Source organism: Perissodus microlepis, chromosome 8 (assembly GCF_051167445.1).
Source record: "Perissodus microlepis isolate ML-2025 ecotype Zambia chromosome 8, ASM5116744v1, whole genome shotgun sequence".
NCBI lineage: Eukaryota > Metazoa > Chordata > Actinopteri > Cichliformes > Cichlidae > Perissodus > Perissodus microlepis.
In genome coordinates this window covers 19,680,283-19,697,957 of record NC_140468.1, presented here as the reverse complement: position 1 = coordinate 19,697,957, position 17,675 = coordinate 19,680,283, and positions in this window count along the sequence as shown.

Below are 17,675 nucleotides of genomic sequence, written 5' to 3'. Positions count from 1 at the left end.
AAACAAATCTTTTCTTTTGCAGTCTTTTGCACAAACAAGTTAACTGATTACACAATCATGGAACATGTATGAGTTGAACTATCTCTTTTCTCAACAAACCCAAAAAATTAACAACTGACATCTTTGACGGGCATCCCCCCCCCCCCCCCCCCACCCCCCGCGAAACCAAACTATTGCAAAGAGTGTTGGGTGCAAACACAGTTTCATTTTAACAAAATGTAAATTCAATTCCTCAGTTTCTGAGGAATCCAATTTTACAGAGGAGGATTTTGCAAGTGTAAATCTCACCACCTTTGCATTTACCTTTCCGTCTGTTCCTTTTTGACAAACTGGGCTAAATAGGTGTTGGGGACGACCCTTTGTAAAACAGGCTGTGGGTCCGGTCAAGGCTGCAGAAGCCTGTTAGAAGAAGGACAGGCTGGGGAGACAACTGAGGTTGTTTGCCATCAGGTGTGTGTGAAGATATCTCCAAACATTTGGACCCTGGAGATAACAACATGCCAGAGAGGGGGAGGCAGAGAGACAGAGATGAGTGTATTTCCCTGGGACCACCTAAGCCGCCTAATCAAGATATGACTCCACTGTGCATGAGTGTGTGTGTGTGTGTGTTTGTGTGTGAAAGAGAGCGGGAGAGACGGAGTGTGTGTGTGCGTGTGCATGTTTCTGCGCCTGAGATAAAAGGCGGCAAATCAGAGGTTTCCCTCATCCTGATCCCTTATAGCAGACTATGTGCCTGTGAGCGTGTGCGCGAATGTGTGTGTGCATGTCTGTGGGTATAGGTATGTGTGTGTGTGTGTCAGACAACTGGGTAGCTGCTCCCAGAGCCCCCATCACATCACCTAGACCATGGAGACCAGACCTGCACAGGAGTAATGAGCAGTGCGTTGTTGTGTCTATGTCACTCACAATGTGTGTGTGTGTGTGTGTGTATTTCTGTGGGGGCGAGTGATAAGCGTTAGCACTGTGATGTTGCATTAATTGCGTGCAGAGTCTTTGGTTCCCTCTCGCACAGTTAATGAAGACACGACACGTCGCTCATCCCTCTCCGACGCTCTGCTTTGAGTGCCACTGTGGCCTCTGCTGCATTTGAGCACTGTAATTTGGCTTTTAAATGAAATAAATTAGTTATCTGGGAGATCCTAAGGATTACAATTATCATTATTTTTCCCTTAGTGACAAATGCCACGCTGTGATTGGTTAATGGCTTTCTTCTGAGTGGCAGCCATCCTATGGGGTCGTCCAAACTGAGGAAAATGGAAGGGGAGTGAAAGGCGCCAATCTGTACGACTAATGAGGTGCAATTATATCGCTGACTGTCTGTTGACGTGACCCCACCAAAAACCTTTGCATATAGGCACACACACACACACACACACACACACACACACACACACACACACACACACACACACAAACGCACGTGCTTAAAACAACCCTTGAAAAACACAAATGTAGTTTGTAACTTACTGGATGGGAGCCATGGGACGAAAAAGAATATCGGTGAGTAACTCATTACATTCATCTTTTTACAGGATTAGGATGTATCGTTGTCCATGTTGACCTGGTTAAAGGTCACCATTTGACTGTCTCTCTATATCACAGTGCTGTTAGAGAAAGTTTATAGGTTTGTTTCCTTCTGTTTGGGTAATTTTAATGTAAATCTGTTCAGCACGGTGGACAAATCAGCTGATTTAATGTACATAGCCGTGCAGGTCCTTAAGTTTATTTCTGTGTAATCACCTTTTTATATTTATGTGACCTCAGGACAGGAGTAACAGAAACTAAAAAAATGGTATTTTTAACAGATTTTAACTGACCTAAAAGACATAAGACAGACTGGTAGCTCATATGGTTTAGACACATTATCACGTTTATTTTAAGGGTATAATGGGATGTAATAACTAGACATGAAGACGGAATACGGTACATACTTTTAGACCAGAAACTTGATATGTGTTTAGATATTTGATGTGTTTAAAAATTCTATCTGGAGTGTGATTAGTTTGCTTCAGACAGTCGATGTAGAACTAACCAACATATATGCTCAAGAGCTGTTTTTGTTTTAGATAATAGGTTCATTTGAATATTATGTTGTTCTTATGGTCAACAAATCTAACAAAAAAACCATAAATAAACAAACATTTGACACTAACAGCTGCTGCTTGGTCTGACATATTCTTGCTATAGTTTACTTTGTGCAAACATGCAAAAAGCTCAATTTGTGGTCAAGAACTAGAAAAAGCATAAAGGCAGGGAAGAGAAAATGCTGAAAGATGGACTCACAAATTGGCAGTTTGTTGATAATGACATAATACCAAAGAAATAAGTCTTATCTTGTGATATTTTTTATATGAACTATTTTGTTTATGCTTTTGCACATTAGCAGAGTTCCAGGGATATGTGGTTTTTTTTTCTTTGTTTTTTTCTTTGCCACAAGTCTGTTTCATTGTATGGTCTTTCATCCTATCACCGTGGCTACTTCATGCACGTATGCAGGTAAGATGTCAATTACTGTTTGCACATTAATGGAGACTAGAAGTCTTTATGTCTGTGCTAAAAGCAAAGCTGAAGATCGGCTTGAGCAGAATGCACTTCATGGACAAGGCTTGATTTTTCCTGCAGCTCAAGTCATAGAAAGCCTTCCACTCTTCCCTTTGTCTATTTCTCTGAATGCTTCTCTCATTGTCTTCGACTTCTTTCAGATAATCTCATTTAGACTTCCTCTCTTGATTTTCAAGCCTCCTTCTCTCTCTCAGCGGAGCTCCCTGCCTCTCTCCCATGGCTCTGTCTTTCTTGCTCTTTCTCACTCACTTCCTCTAAATGCACACGGTATTGATGTTTTTCCCTCCATCATGGCCCCTGTGATGCTTTCTCTCCTTTTAGCTTTCCCCTTTGTCTCCCACCTTTTATTTGTCAAAGGTTCTCTGCAGTGTTTTCTCCCCAGGTACAGGCTCTCTCATGCACACAGATGTATAGATAAACCAGGGGTTTAACTGAGTTTTTGAAGGGTAAGGCCAATACTGATTTTTTGAAAGTGCTGATGGCCAGTGAACTGCATATATCAACATAGAATATCTATAAAACAAACATTTTCTTGCTGAACTCATATGAAGAATATCATTATAGCCTAAGAGGAAAGCATGACATGTTTTTTTGATTGAAACAAACACAAATATAGTATTTTTAAAATGCCTGAACTGTGTAGTGTTTCTCTTTATTAAAATTCTGCTCTGAGAAGAGAAACTATTAAATATAGTTAGGTTCATAATTTGTTGGATAGAGATGCGATTTTTGTAGTTTTGCCTCTGTACACCACCACAGTGGATTTTCAATCAACAATCAGCACATGATTGAAGTGTAGACTTTATTTCAAGGGGTTTAACAGAAATTGTGGATTAATGTTTAGAAATTAGACATTTGTATACAATGTACCTCAATTTCAGAGCCTTAAAATTAATTGGATAAACTAATAAAGGGTTAAATATAAAGATTGTCTTGAATGCTGTCTCCTTTGCCTGAAGTCTTGCAGCCATGTGCATCACTAAATGCTTTTTCTCCTCCCTCAGATTCTCCACCAGTCCTTTACTGCGGCCACTTTCAGCTTTTGCTTGTGGGCTCTTTGCTCACATTTTTGTTTTCAGTAATTGAAAGTGACTAACTTGGTCATTGAGGAATATCTAATTTCTTTACTGTGAGAAACTTGATTTGTTTTTTGCAGCAGTATGCCTTAAGTCATTATCCATTTGCACTTTGAAGCCGTTCAATCAGTTTTGCAGAGTACTTTAGAGAGCATAGCACTGTACACTTCACAATTCATCCTGCTACTTCCATTAGCAGTCACATCATCCATAAACACTGGTGACCCAGTTCCACTGGCAGCCATACGTCCCCATGCTGTAACATTACCTCCACGATGTTTGACAGATGATGTGGTATGCTTCAGATTATGAACTGTTTCTCTCTTTCTCCTTATTTTTCTCTTCATATCATTCTGGCTCACGTTAATTTTGGTTTCATCTGTTTGTCAGAACTGTGCAGGTTCCTTTAGATGTTTTCTGGCAAACTCTAATCTGGGCTTCTTGTTCTGGAGTGTAGCTAGTGTTGTAAATCTTCTTTATTTCCATTTATGAATGTGTATCTTGATTATAGACAGTGATACACCTGTGATGTTTTTCTTAACCATGGAAATAATTCTGCTATCCTCCACTTTAGGTATCTTTTGTTGTCATTCAGGATACTTGGTGTTGCTAAGCTGGTCACAGCACTCCTTCTTTTCAAAAAATCTATCAGAGAGTTGATTTAAATGCTCCTAAAACTTTTGCTATAACTTATATGACTTAAAATTACATTTAACAGCTAAAAAAATACAATTTCAACATTTATTTCTGCTTTATTTGTCATGAAATAACAAAGAAAGCTGGTCATAAAACTGCTTGACAGTCAATTGTCCAATTCAATTTGAATCTCTGAAAATGTGGACTGTGTGAATGTCTGTAATACAAAATGAAACCAAATATGGAAATCTTAATCTAAATGTGGAAGAAATCTGGATTCCTGGATAGGGATGTTAAAATGCAGCTGCCTTTCAGGAAATTCAGGTCATCAAAAGAAATGCCATAGGCATGGAGTTTAGGATTAAGTTCATATTAAATGGATTTGTTTGAATGAATTTGAATAAATATCATGGTTAGAAAGGTCTTACACTATTGGAACGTTATACATATTGTTCAGTAACTAAAGCAGGAAGTACAGGGTGGGCCATTTATATGGATACACCGTAATAAAATGGGAATGGTTGGTGATATTAAAGTCCTGTTTGTGGCACATTAGTATATGTGAGGGGGCAAACTCCTCAAGATGGGTGGTGACCATGGTGGCCATTTAGAAGTCGGCCATCTTGGATACAACTTTTGTTTTTTCAATAGAAAGAGGGCCATGTGACACATCAAACGTATTGGTAATGTCACAAGAAAAACAATGGTGTGCTTGGTTTCAACGTAACTTTATTCTTTCATGAGTTATTTACAAGTTTCTCTTTGTTCACAGCCATTGACATGTCAAAGAGGTTAACACGTGAGGAGCGGATCGAAATTGTGTTGCTATCTGGTGAACGCAGTAACCGGGTCATTGCAGCATATTTCAATGCAAGACACTCTACGAGACCACCCATCTCCCATGCTACAGTCAGCAAACTGCTTGCTAAGTTTGGTGAAACTGGTTCAGTGCTGGATTTGCCAAAATGTGGACGCAAGAAAACTGTCACTAATGAAGAAACATCAGTGGCTGTCCTAGCTTCATTCAGCAAGAGCCCACAGCGTAGCACTCGCCGCATGTCACTGGAGAGTGGCATTAGTCGAACATCCCTTCGGCGGATATTAGCTACTCACAAATGGCACCCTTACAAACTCCAGCTACTGCAGCATCTCAACGAGGATGACCCAGATTGGTGCACAGAATTTGCAGAATGGGCAAAACAAAAATTGGAACAGGACCCTCAGTTCACGCAGAAGTTTTTGTTCAGTGATGAGGCAAACTTTTATGTGAATGGAGAAGTCCAAGATGGCCGACTTCTAAATGGCCACCATGGTCACCACTCATCTTAAGGAGTTTGCCCCCTCACATATACTAATGTGCCACAAACAGGACTTTGATATCACCAACCATTCCCATTTTATTACGGTGTATCCATATAAATGGCCCACCCTGTAGAGATAAGTAACTTAATACCAGAACAGGGCAGTAACATCTGCCACATTTTTCATTTTGGTAAACAGTTCAGGCCATTAGGCTTCTTGCTCCAGCTTCCTGGCTCTTCTTTTTCCTGTTTAAAATATGTTGTGTTAAGTAACCAGTGGGTGATGTCACCATGGCTACGTCCTTCCTTTAAATACAGGCTATGCTATCTACATATTTCTGTTACACAAGGCCAGTGTCCACATTTCTACAGAAGAAACTTCACATTCCTGCATGCTCCATGCTAAAAGCTTAAAGTGGCACAAGACAAGGGCTCTTTGTTGCATGTATCGCAACATTTCCTGTCTTCCTCTTGGCTAACTACATTATCAATTAAAGGCAAAATGGACAATCCTGTGGACAATCTGAAACAGCTAAAACCTCTGACGTATTACTTACTGTAGATCCTAATAGTACACAGACACTCTGCTCCCAGAAAGATGATGCTTATTTACAACAGCATGACCAAAATGGATTTCTAGTAGTTAATCGAGGACACAATATAACCCTCATGCGAGGGTAAATTTACAGCGACACAGATATTTTGTGGCTGTGATTCAGGTGTAACCTTCATGCTTAATTTCATCATGATATATTGGCCTACCTGTAATAAAGCAGAAACACAGGCACACTGAAATGCTCACGCAGCCTTTGCACCCTTTCTTTTGACTGTAAAAAAAGCAGCTGTAATAGAGAGCCGTGCGCCATGTCAAGCTGTATTTTACATTTACAAGCGTATCTCACAACAAGCCAATCTAAGGTGGTAAGGCCAGATGAGGCTGGCTGTATCACAGCCCATCTAGTCAGCAGTTGCTTGCTTTATAACGTGGCCTGTATCTAAGCAGAAAGGATATTTAGGGAGCGATATAAAGAGAGATAAATGATGGGTGGCAGGGAGGATGGATGAGCGAGGGAGAGATGTAAGGAGAGAAGGCTCATGTATAAAAGAGGCTGTAAAGAGTGGAGAGGTTGGTTTCAGTGTGTTTAAGAGCTTGGCAGAGGAGCAGCTACCGCTACTGCGACTGTGGTTTCTGGGGAATCAATGTCTGTGTGCGCATTTGTGTGTGTGTGTGTGTGTGTGTGTGTAATAGGGGGAAAAGGATCCAGGGTATTTTCCTGGCATTTGATGGACAGCTTAACGCGCAGCTTGTAAAAACAGCAGTGCAAAATGTTCCACGTGCCAAGGGACAGGGTAGGTCACACACACACATCAGATACACACACACACGTGCACAATAAAAGTGAAGTGCACAGTTGTAGTCTTATTTATTAGGGATCCTGTGGTGTGGGTGAACAGTCACTGGGTAGTAGATCAGCCCAGGTTAAAACCAGATGATGTTTTCTTAACATTTCCCCTGATAATTTCCAACATCTCCCTCGCGTAATCACATTTTCAACATTTCCCCATAGGGGAGGGCGAGCCTGTTAAAACCCTCACACTCGTGACCACATAGTCTCAATTAGCCCTCGCTGATATTTTGTGTGCAGCTAATGAGCTCAAGTAGTTTGTGCAACAACTAATGACAGCGAAACTGAGTCACAGAGAAATGGCAGATAGCACTTGGACTTCTCAGACAAGATCACTTTAAAGCCATCGCCTCCCTCACCGTTCACCTCTGTTCCCCTTGCCCTTTATTGTCCATGTCCCATTGGTATCATATCCCCAAACCTCTAGTTCAGTCCAGTGAACCACAATGGAGGGCTGATTTCATTTTGCTGCGTTACAACCAATGTTGCACAAGTTTCCATCTCTCTGCACCCCAACTCCTCATTTCTCATTCCTATTTCAGTCTCAACACGAGAATTTTGAACCAGCGTTACAACATTCGGTGTTGTTGCATTTTGTTGGGGGATTGTGTGGTCGAGCAACAATTACAGAAGCTTAACGGTCCTTAGGCAGAGGTATTGCTCTTTTGCATTCCAAAATGAGCAGAAAAAGTAACTTTCTATGTAACATACCGTAAAGGATGAACTTACAAATGTTGTCAGGAAGTGATCTAAAAGCAGAAATGTTAAATGAATAATTTGTCTGTTTTATTTCAGATATCGGAGCTGACATCTTTGTGGATTTGGTTGTGGTCCCCACATGGTTGGATAAAATTGAATAACTCATGACATTTTCAAAGGAGATATTGAATGAACACTGCTGACCTTCAATAAATCCATTCTTAACTCATATGCTATTAAGATAAAAGATGGAGAACATACACAGTTGTGGGGAAGCAGTACCATGTGATTCAGATCATGGGGTTTTGGGGAGAAGCATTTTTAAATCGAGCTGCATGGCCCGGTTAGTCACTTACTTCACTTTCTTGATCAAGACTGTGATTTCGACAGCAACAGCTGGATAGTTTCCAATATATTTTGCTAAACCCATGTGTTGTGATGCTTGCAATGTAGGCTTTAGGTGAAACTTTTCATCAAAAATTTAAGAGATGGATATTAAAATTTGTACACATATTCATGCTGCACTTAGAATAAACTGTGTCATGTTTGATCATCATCTTTTCATTTGATTCAGTTTTTTATCTGCCCAATATAAAAAAAATGTATGATGTAAATGTATGATATATTTAACTGTAAATATCCTTTTCTTGGAGTGAATAAAAGTGAATAGAAGTAAATAAAATATTAAATAGATAGTGAATAAAATAATAATAAAAGACTAGACCCAGTTTTTGTCCTGTCTCCCTCCCCTCCCTCCCAGAGGGCTGCTTCTCCCTGAGCCTGGTTCTGCTGCAGGTTACTTCCTGTTAAAAGGGAGTTTATTTCTTCCCACTTTTGCCATGTGCTTGCTTTTATTATAGAGAAAACTGCTGTGATTTGGCACTATATATACAGTATCTCACAAAAGTGAGTACACCCCTCACATTTTTGTAAATATTTTATTATATCTTTTCATGGGACAACATTGAAGATATGAAAACTTTGATACGAAACTTTGATACAATGTAAAGTAGTCAATGTACACTTTTGTAAGATACATTTCTTCTTTTCTCTATTTACTTACTTTTCAGTCATTGCTTTGTTAAACCCACAATCATACAGCCCTAGATCATCATCTATCATAACGATCATCTAGCAACCATTGATCATGAGTAAAAAATGTGTCTGACCAGCTGGTTGAATGGTCGCTGGTGGTGACCAGAATTGGTTGCAATGAGGTATACGGTGCAGGACTGAAAACCTCCTTCCAGTTGACTCCAACTTGTTTGCAAACACTTGTCAACTTTTCTCAAAGCAGCGCAGCAATCTTTTAGCAACCACAGCAATTACAAAGAGGTTTTTGGTGCAGCACCCTGTTTACAACTGATTTTTACCAGCCAACAACTTCCAACAAACACTTGTCAACTGGTCAGGAAATAGACATTTTCCCTTAGCAACTGGAGGTTGCCATGGGGTGGTGACCAGTCTAGGCCTCTGTGATTGAAGCTCTAGGTTCAGAAACCAGACTACTTTACTTGCGTGTTTGAAAACTAATAGTTTGATTTAAAATGTGCCTGTTTACATGAATCTGTCATGCTGAAAATTGACACCAAATGATATCATCTGCATTAAAATGTCTTATTATGAAGGTAAGTCTTGATTTATAGAACATTTTAATCTTTTGGGCTCAGTTTGTCATGTCACAATTTTTGTAAATTTTCTTTGCAAACTCATACTTTATTTATTGAATTTGAATAATGAATATCGAACAATATGAATAGTTTTCAAATATTTGACAACCCCAACTTCAATCATAGAGAATCAAACTATGGCTATTTTAGTTGTAGAAGATAAAAGTGATGAAAATATTTAATAAGTAATGTCACTCATGTCAGTTTATTGTCAAGATTTATGTTTTTTAGGTTAGAAAAGTTATTTTCTATCATTGTCATTGTTATCTAGTTAACAGGATGTGCAATGATGCCATGTTGAGCTTAGATGTGGGGAAAAAATGCAACACGTACTTTTATGTTTAAGGTTTGAATTAAGTGTCTAAGAATCGTGTAGTGCCTCAGAGTATTCAAGTGTCTAAAAATGACAGAGGCAGAGACTCATTTATCTCTGCACCAATGGTTTTTCATTTGCACACATGGCGCATATGGTTTGCCTGAGCATTTAAATAACTGCGTTTTGCTCTGATGAGTAAGTTTGTTACACTGTTTCAATAAAACATCTCTGCTGACAGTGAAGAGAGGTCCAAGAAAAACAGCATACACACACTTTGAATATCAAAACCCATAAGAAACTGTTTTAAATTAACACCTAGAGGATGTTAAATATATACCAGATGACAGAGCTGAAGCCACCTGGCTATGATGATGCTTTTAACGTATTGTGCTCATGGGGCAGAACAAGTCGGTCTCGTGTGTGTACAGGGGACTGCGGTGGTGGCTGCTGTTTTGTTGTGGCTTCTCAGAATTACAGAGCTCAGATGAGCTCAGCACTTAACTTTTATAAGGTAATCGTTGGCTTTTGCCCTGTGTTTCTTAGTGTTGACCTTTTCCCCATGTCTCCCGTGTTTCCCTGCCCATGCTGCGTCTGTTTTCCAGTGTGTGCTTTGTGTGACTTCTTCCTTTGACTTCCTGTTTTATTTTTATAATCAATTTGTCTTGTACATCTTTCACTTCCTGTCTTTGCCTGCATTGTGATTGCCTATCGCTTCCTCATTAGCATTAGCTGTGTATTTGGGTCCTTTCTGCTGGTGTTTCAGCTTCACTGCTTCCCAGCACCAAGGAGGTCTTACTGCTGAACACCATTGACAACATGTTTTCTGCTTGTGGGTCAGCTGATAACTATCCTTTAGCTGGGATGGCTGCTGCCAGCATCTCTCATAGTCACCAGGTCCAAGCCTGTTCAAAGGTTGATTGACGTGAGGCCGGCTCCTCTTTAGTTTCTAAGCCAGATCCAACCGCTGTCTTGCTTGCTCCAAAGAGTGAGCTGGAGTGCTCAGGATCCTGGCCGGTCTGCTGAGGGATTTTGTCTCCATTGCCAGACTCCTGCCCAGCATTGCTTTCACCATTGCAGCCAGCTCTCCATACTTCTGGGACCCCCTCTTGAGTGGCTTCATCTGCTTCCCATGCCTCTCAGCCTTTCAGCCAAGTTTTCCAGTTCCCCTGCCTTCCATCCCCCATGGTGTCAGCCATAACCCTTTGCCTCTCTCACCCTTTGCTTGGTGAATTCAGTTCTTATTGTCACATGGTCACATGAAATGAGGCTCCGACATGACATCTGGTGGGTGATTCACACCATGCTGCACCATGCCCTCTCAAACAACTGTGCATGTTCATCTTCTGAGTACCCACTCGCAATATTTTATACCAAACCCTTCAAAAAAGAGACACTGAGAATTGCAGTTGTTGTCCAAAATACTGACTTTGCAAGAAAGATAACTTTTTCTGTGTCCATCTATGTCCTCAATATGCTGATTGCTGTGACACACAGGACATCGAGGGGTAGTCTTCACCTTTAACACAACCAATGCCTCTTTTCACAACCACTGACAGAACAACCAATCCGCTCTCTCCCCCTCTCCTCCCCTCCCTCCATCCATACTAGAGTTACTCATAATGAGGAGCTGCCACTCAAACTGCTTCAAGCAGCACTTATTGCAACACCGTCGAGGTTACAGGACAAGGTACCTTAACGTCTCAGTTGCATTTGTTGAATAAGAGTTTTGAGCAATACAATGGGCAAATCTGGAGGAAAGAGTTTGGGAACAAAGACCACCTCTGCTGTTACTCACTGGATGGGCTATATGAAGTGTGGCTTATGAATCGAAACACATGCATTATGCATAATGAACAGAGACTGAAGAGGGGGGGAAAAACGAGAGACACGGAGGAGACATCTTGTCATCACTAAAGGAGAGCGATGGAAAGATGGACAAAGGAGATGTCCCAAGGGAATATGCACTCATTCTGCATGGCTGCCTATCCGTCACCATGGAAACTGTGTGTGTGTGTGTGTGTGTGTGAGTGAACATTTGTGTATGTGTGCACTGGTGACTAACATTGAGCTGTAGGGTGTGTGTTTATTAGGAGGGATAATAATGTGTAGGTGCCGAACGGCGGGCCTCCTACCGCGTTAGCAAGAATACCTTCGAAACTCTCTATGATCACAGTTGGCGTCACGTGAGTGCGCAGCTGTGTGTGTGCGTGCGTGTACAGACAGATTATGTGGATAGAGATCTTATCGTTTTAAAGCAGGACACCAGGCTGATGAGTGATCTGCCTTATGGTGTGATTGATGAAGGACAGACCGATGCACACTTGATGAGATGAAAGGGTGAAGAGGCATCGGCACGCAAACACTGACTCATGCACGCTCATCAGCACACACACCGAAAGACAAAGCCCACGACTGTGAGGCCTGTGATGTGCGTGTAGGTATCACACGTTTATGCTTACTTGAAGGGACAAGAAAACTTACAGAACCAAAGACACACTATGCAAAAACACACACAGGCACTCGAACACACACCTCAGGAGAAGATAAAGGGACGTTTAGAGATGAAATGAAATGGAAACGTGTCATGAATAACACACAGGATGCTGTACTACCATATGCATGCTCCCAAACACACACTTACGCTTACACACATGCAAGTATAGCTAGATAAATAAAGACTGACAGGACTCAGAGTAGTTCAGACAACAGTGACAAAGACAGACTTGTGCCATCTTCATACATATCATTTATTGTTTTGATGCAAACATTTCCACCAGAAAGGAGACTTTAAAACATAAAAACTAAATTTACTTTTAATTAAACTCTATATTACCATATCCTAATTATAAGGTAATATAGGGTAATTTACGGTATTTCCCGACTTTTGGGATAAATAAAGAACTTCTTATCTTTCTCATGTTATCTTATTGTAACATTAATATTTTAATATTTACCCCAATCTAATCCGAACATTACCGTACCCTGAGGTCTTGAGGTAATCATATCCAACTGTAATGTAACCATGGGTATAGGCCTACACTAGGTGCACCTTTGAATCAAAGTGTTTAGTCTGCGCAGGGTTCTTTATTTTGATAACCCACCCGATGCTGTGTCCTGTGTCTGCGCCTCTTTGTGATTGCTAACAGTTGCTTCTAGTTTCTAGGAAAGATGACGGCTTGCCTGCGAATGCTTGTCGTTTTACTCTCTGAGCTGTAGTGAAACTTGAAAAAGTGAAACATAGATTGGACATGGAAAAAATCAACTTCAAAATGAAAGTTCTACCTTACTGCTCAAACAGAGGTATTTTAAATTATGCAACTTTTACTTTGTAGGTGAGAGGTCTCCATTTTTGGTTTGCTTTTCATTACCACTTAGCGAGTAGTCGGCAAAGGTTTGCAACTGAGCCGTCCTAAATGCAAACTATGGGTTACAAAGCACCAAAACAAGCAAAGTTTTCTTTGCAGCACAGAATACACAATATATATCTCTAAGGCTACGTTCACACTGCAGGTCTTAATGCTCAATTCCGATTTTTTGATCAAATCCGATTTTTTTGTGTGCTCGTTCACACTACAAATAAAATGCGACAGCAAACGCGCTCTAGTGTGAACCCTCAAAGCGGCCCGCATGCGCAAAAGAAGAGGTCACACACAACGCACTCTGTTTAGACCCAGAGCAAACAGTATTGTTTGACTGTTTCAGACTTTACGTTTCCCAGTTTTGCTTTAAGTTATAAGGTTATTTTGTTATTTACATATGGCCTAATAATGATCCTTGTTGCTGTTTTAGAGAGGAGCGGTGCTTCAAAGGATAGTTGCAGATTTCTGTCAGAATCTGCAGATTATACAATACAAATAAAATGTTCACGTTTCTCCAACGATGTCTTCCCAACAGTTTCACTAACATCTACACTGGATGGCCAGGAAGCGTTCACGATGTCTTCTCCGGCGCTGATAATTGGCGTGTCTTGCGTCAGTGACGTAAAAGACAGATTTAATGCGACTTGACCATTCAAACAGCAGTCGCTTTCTACAACATCGGATATGTATTGGATTCAGCACCACAAACAAAAGTGACCCAGATCGGATTTGAAAATATCGGATTTGTGCCGTTCACACTGTCATACCATGATCGGATATGGGTCGCATAGGGTCAAAAAAAATCGGATTTGATGCGCTTTCGCCTGCAGTGTGAACGTAGCCGAAGTGATCAATTTCATGCTAACAACTGTGAGCAAGCTTTCAGAAAAACAGCCTAAAAACTGTGCCAGAATGCACAGGCCTATTTGAATAAGCCTTTATCAATTGATTGATTGATTTCACAGCAACTGCCAGCAAACTCCAGCAACTACTCGCAACTGTCTGGGGAAATACCCATTTTTCCCTCATGACTGGTGGTTGCCAGATGGTCACTAAGTGGTCTCTTGGCCCATGTGGCCCTGACACAAACATAGCCGTACCTTGCCTAACCTGGAAGTTCTCCGGATAATATTTAATGTTTTATTCATATAGCACACAAGTGTATAAAACGAACAGGCTAGGAATCAGATCAGTCTTTGTTTTTCTATTGCTTTCTCTCACAAAGTCACGCACAGGGACACATACACTTGAAACTCTGGCACCTGAGGAGAGTGCCCTGACTGTGCCGACATGTGGGAGCAGTTACTGCAAGGAGACACTGCCAAGACTGCTCTGGGTGGGGCAAACAGCTGCCAGGGGTACACACACACACACACACACACACACACACACACACACACACACACACGCACACACACACAGTAATCCAAAACCTTCAGTCTTATTCACACACATACTTTTTACTTTCACTACTGCAAGAACGCAACCACAAATTCTCCATACAGCTTCCTCAAACACACACACATAATTCTCACATAATCCTCCTCAGTCTCCCATTGTCATGCAAACACTCACGCACGCACACACACTTTGCCGAGTCAACACGGATAACAAAAAGACCAAAATATAAGCAGGGTTTCTGGGGCCTGTCTTGATTCCTGTTGTCTGACATATAGGAGGCTTAACTGTTCCATTGATTTTGTACTGTATGTTCCTGGTGGTTCGGCCCTGCTCACTCAGTGTGGCGTCTTAATCTCTCAGGATTGTTGTCAGTTGATGAATTGTCATTTATACAGACAGAGAAGAACAGATCTCATCTTTGGGGACCACAAGCGTGAGTTTTAAAACACACAAAGGCAGTTGTCTTTTATGACTCTTACTCTTCGTGCATCTCTCAGGCTTTCATATATTCAGAGTGTGTGTGTTTTTTTTTTTAAATATGAAGCAGGTCCATCAGGGCTACTTCCAGTGCACAAATTATTACATTTACCAATTAAAATCTAAATTGTTTATTCATTTTCAGTCACTTATCACCATGGTAACTACATCTAGACACCATCTCTGTTTATTATTATTATTAATATTTGTACCTGGCTCATCTTGGGATTTCTAATAACTACAGAGTTTCTATGTGTTCTTAATTGCTTTCAAACCTCCCATATGTGTAAATTGGAAAGAAAAAAGAATCTACCCCAAATTGCCTTTCACATTTTACCAGATATCAGGTGATATTAGAGCTTCTTAAAAAGAGAGAGCACGAAAAAAATTGCCTCGGTTTTCAAAATGTGTTTTTTCTTTCCTACGTGGGATGAGAATGACAAACTGACTTCTATAAGTAACTGCAGGCAGCTTTTCAAGCTAGTCAACAGAGGAAGCCTGTTGTAAGTTACATATATTAGGAAGCATGTTTTCTGCGTTTTTTACAGGAGAAGATAATAAAAAATATTATTAATAATAAAGACTATTAAGACGACAGATGCCTCAGTCATTCTTCTAAATACAAAGCAGCACCCAGGGGGCCTTTAGCTTAAAGACTAGAGGGTTGAATAAGTAGCTTGTCTTAAATTCTACCCCATCACCTCTGAACCTCATTAACTAAAATAATTTGTTAGGTTTGGAGTTAGACAAACTCTAGCACTCCCACAAACACTAAGCTGGTTAAGGAGTTAGGAAAATGGTCGGGCCCGTTGATCCTGGCCAACCAGTATGCTCACTCATCATAAGGGAAGAATAGACATTTCCCAGTGGGGCGCGAGTGGTTCGTGAAAGCTGCTGGCAGTCATTTTAAAATCAGTTGCTAAAGCCTCAGACATGTAGGTATAGACAACAATCAGTGACCCCCAGGTAACTGCGGAAAAGTGTGTAACCTGCTAATGGTTGATGAGTAGTTGCTGGCAGTTGGTACTGTGAAACTGGTTGCAAAGAGTTATCCGGTGCAGCACCAAAAACCACCTTAAAACTGCAAGAGTAGTTTGTATGGAAGATGCAGACTAGTCTGCAAACATTTGCAAACTAGTCTCTAAGCTATAGTGTAATTGTGAAGAGTATAGCTGGGCCTTTTGCTCTGTTAAGGCACAGCTACTAGCATGCAAACTGCTAGTGACCAAAAAACATGCTAGCTTCTTGGAAAGTGACTATGGTGAATAGTGTCTACAGACAAATCAGCATCTTTTATGTAATTAAGGGCGATTGCAGCAATCTAGTAGCAACCAAAGGAGAGACAGGAAAGTTTTTTGCAAATTATTTTAAAAGGCGTCAGCCATCAAGCGCTTGCCAACTGATCTGGGAATACCCTAATGACCATAAGAAACTCCAGAGACTCACTTTCTCTTAAACTTTTAAAAAATTAATTTCCATACACAACTTAAAGCTACAGCAGTTTTCTCATCAGTCTAAATTTACACACAGAACAACAGCAGTATATAATTTAACCTCCCATAATTCCCCAGATATCCTGACATATGACAAAAAAACATTTTCAAAAGTGGCCTTTTAAGAAACAGTTTCACACAAAGGCGATATGGACTTGTGAGCACGCCACACGTCGATGAAAACTGTTACAGTGATCCTGTGATATAGTATCCATTTAATATGGAATATTGTTTTAAAAAAAAACCTGACGAAATGTTAGGAAATGGGACCCGACTGTCTGCCTGTTGCATCAATTCACATTTCAAGTGATGATAGAAGCATGTGAGGTGATAAATCCTCCAACGCTGCCACACAGTTCAGGTTTCGCTTTAATTTACTGTACGTGTTACATCCAGATAGGTGTAATGTTACAGGTATTTTGATGACCCCCACAGTGTAGCTGACAACAGATCAAGAGGAAAGAACATACAGGCCTGTTTGCGATATGTATATGTGCGTGTGTGTGTGTGTATGTGGGTGGGTGGGTTTACACTAGTTGTTTAATATAAATACACTGTATATATTTTTTCTCCTGCTGTCGCTGGGGTAGAGTTGGCAGGTTTGGCAATCGAGTGTGCCTCTCTTTCACAAACACACACAGATACGTGTAAATTCCTGCCTGCATCAAGATCCTATCATAAATATCACACACACATTCCCGCACTGCTGCTATCAGGTGTCTGCAGATCGGGTTGCTGTGTCCACTAAGACTTTACAAGATGTTTGACCTATTCTGATTGTCGGGGCAGGCGGCCACACGTCAGCCAAGTCTCCTCTACTATTCCAAATATCAAATACCAGCATCAGTGATAACCGCCAGAACTAGTCTAAGCAATGTACAGCGTGTGCGCGTATGTGTGTGGAGTCTGTTTCAGCTTCATTACAGAAAGCAAACCATTACTTTTCCTGTGGTTTAATAGTGAAATAAGGACATCATGAAAGAAGTTTGGCACTATGTCACCCCGAGAAAGCATCCTGGCTGCAAAATCATCCATGATCCTCTCCTCTTCCTCAGCCCCTCTTTCCTCTTTTTTCTTCTCCTGTCGTCACTGTTCTCTTCTTTCTACTCTTGTCACTCTTTTCCCTGCTTCACTGTGTACACAATGTTTGCAATGATAAAGGCTTTTACCTTGACATGGAACGGTGTATCAGAAAATACAAATTGATTAAATTGGTCATTTTAATGCAGTTATTTTGAGCAGAATTTTCTCAATTAACTCATATTGTGCTCAAATAAAT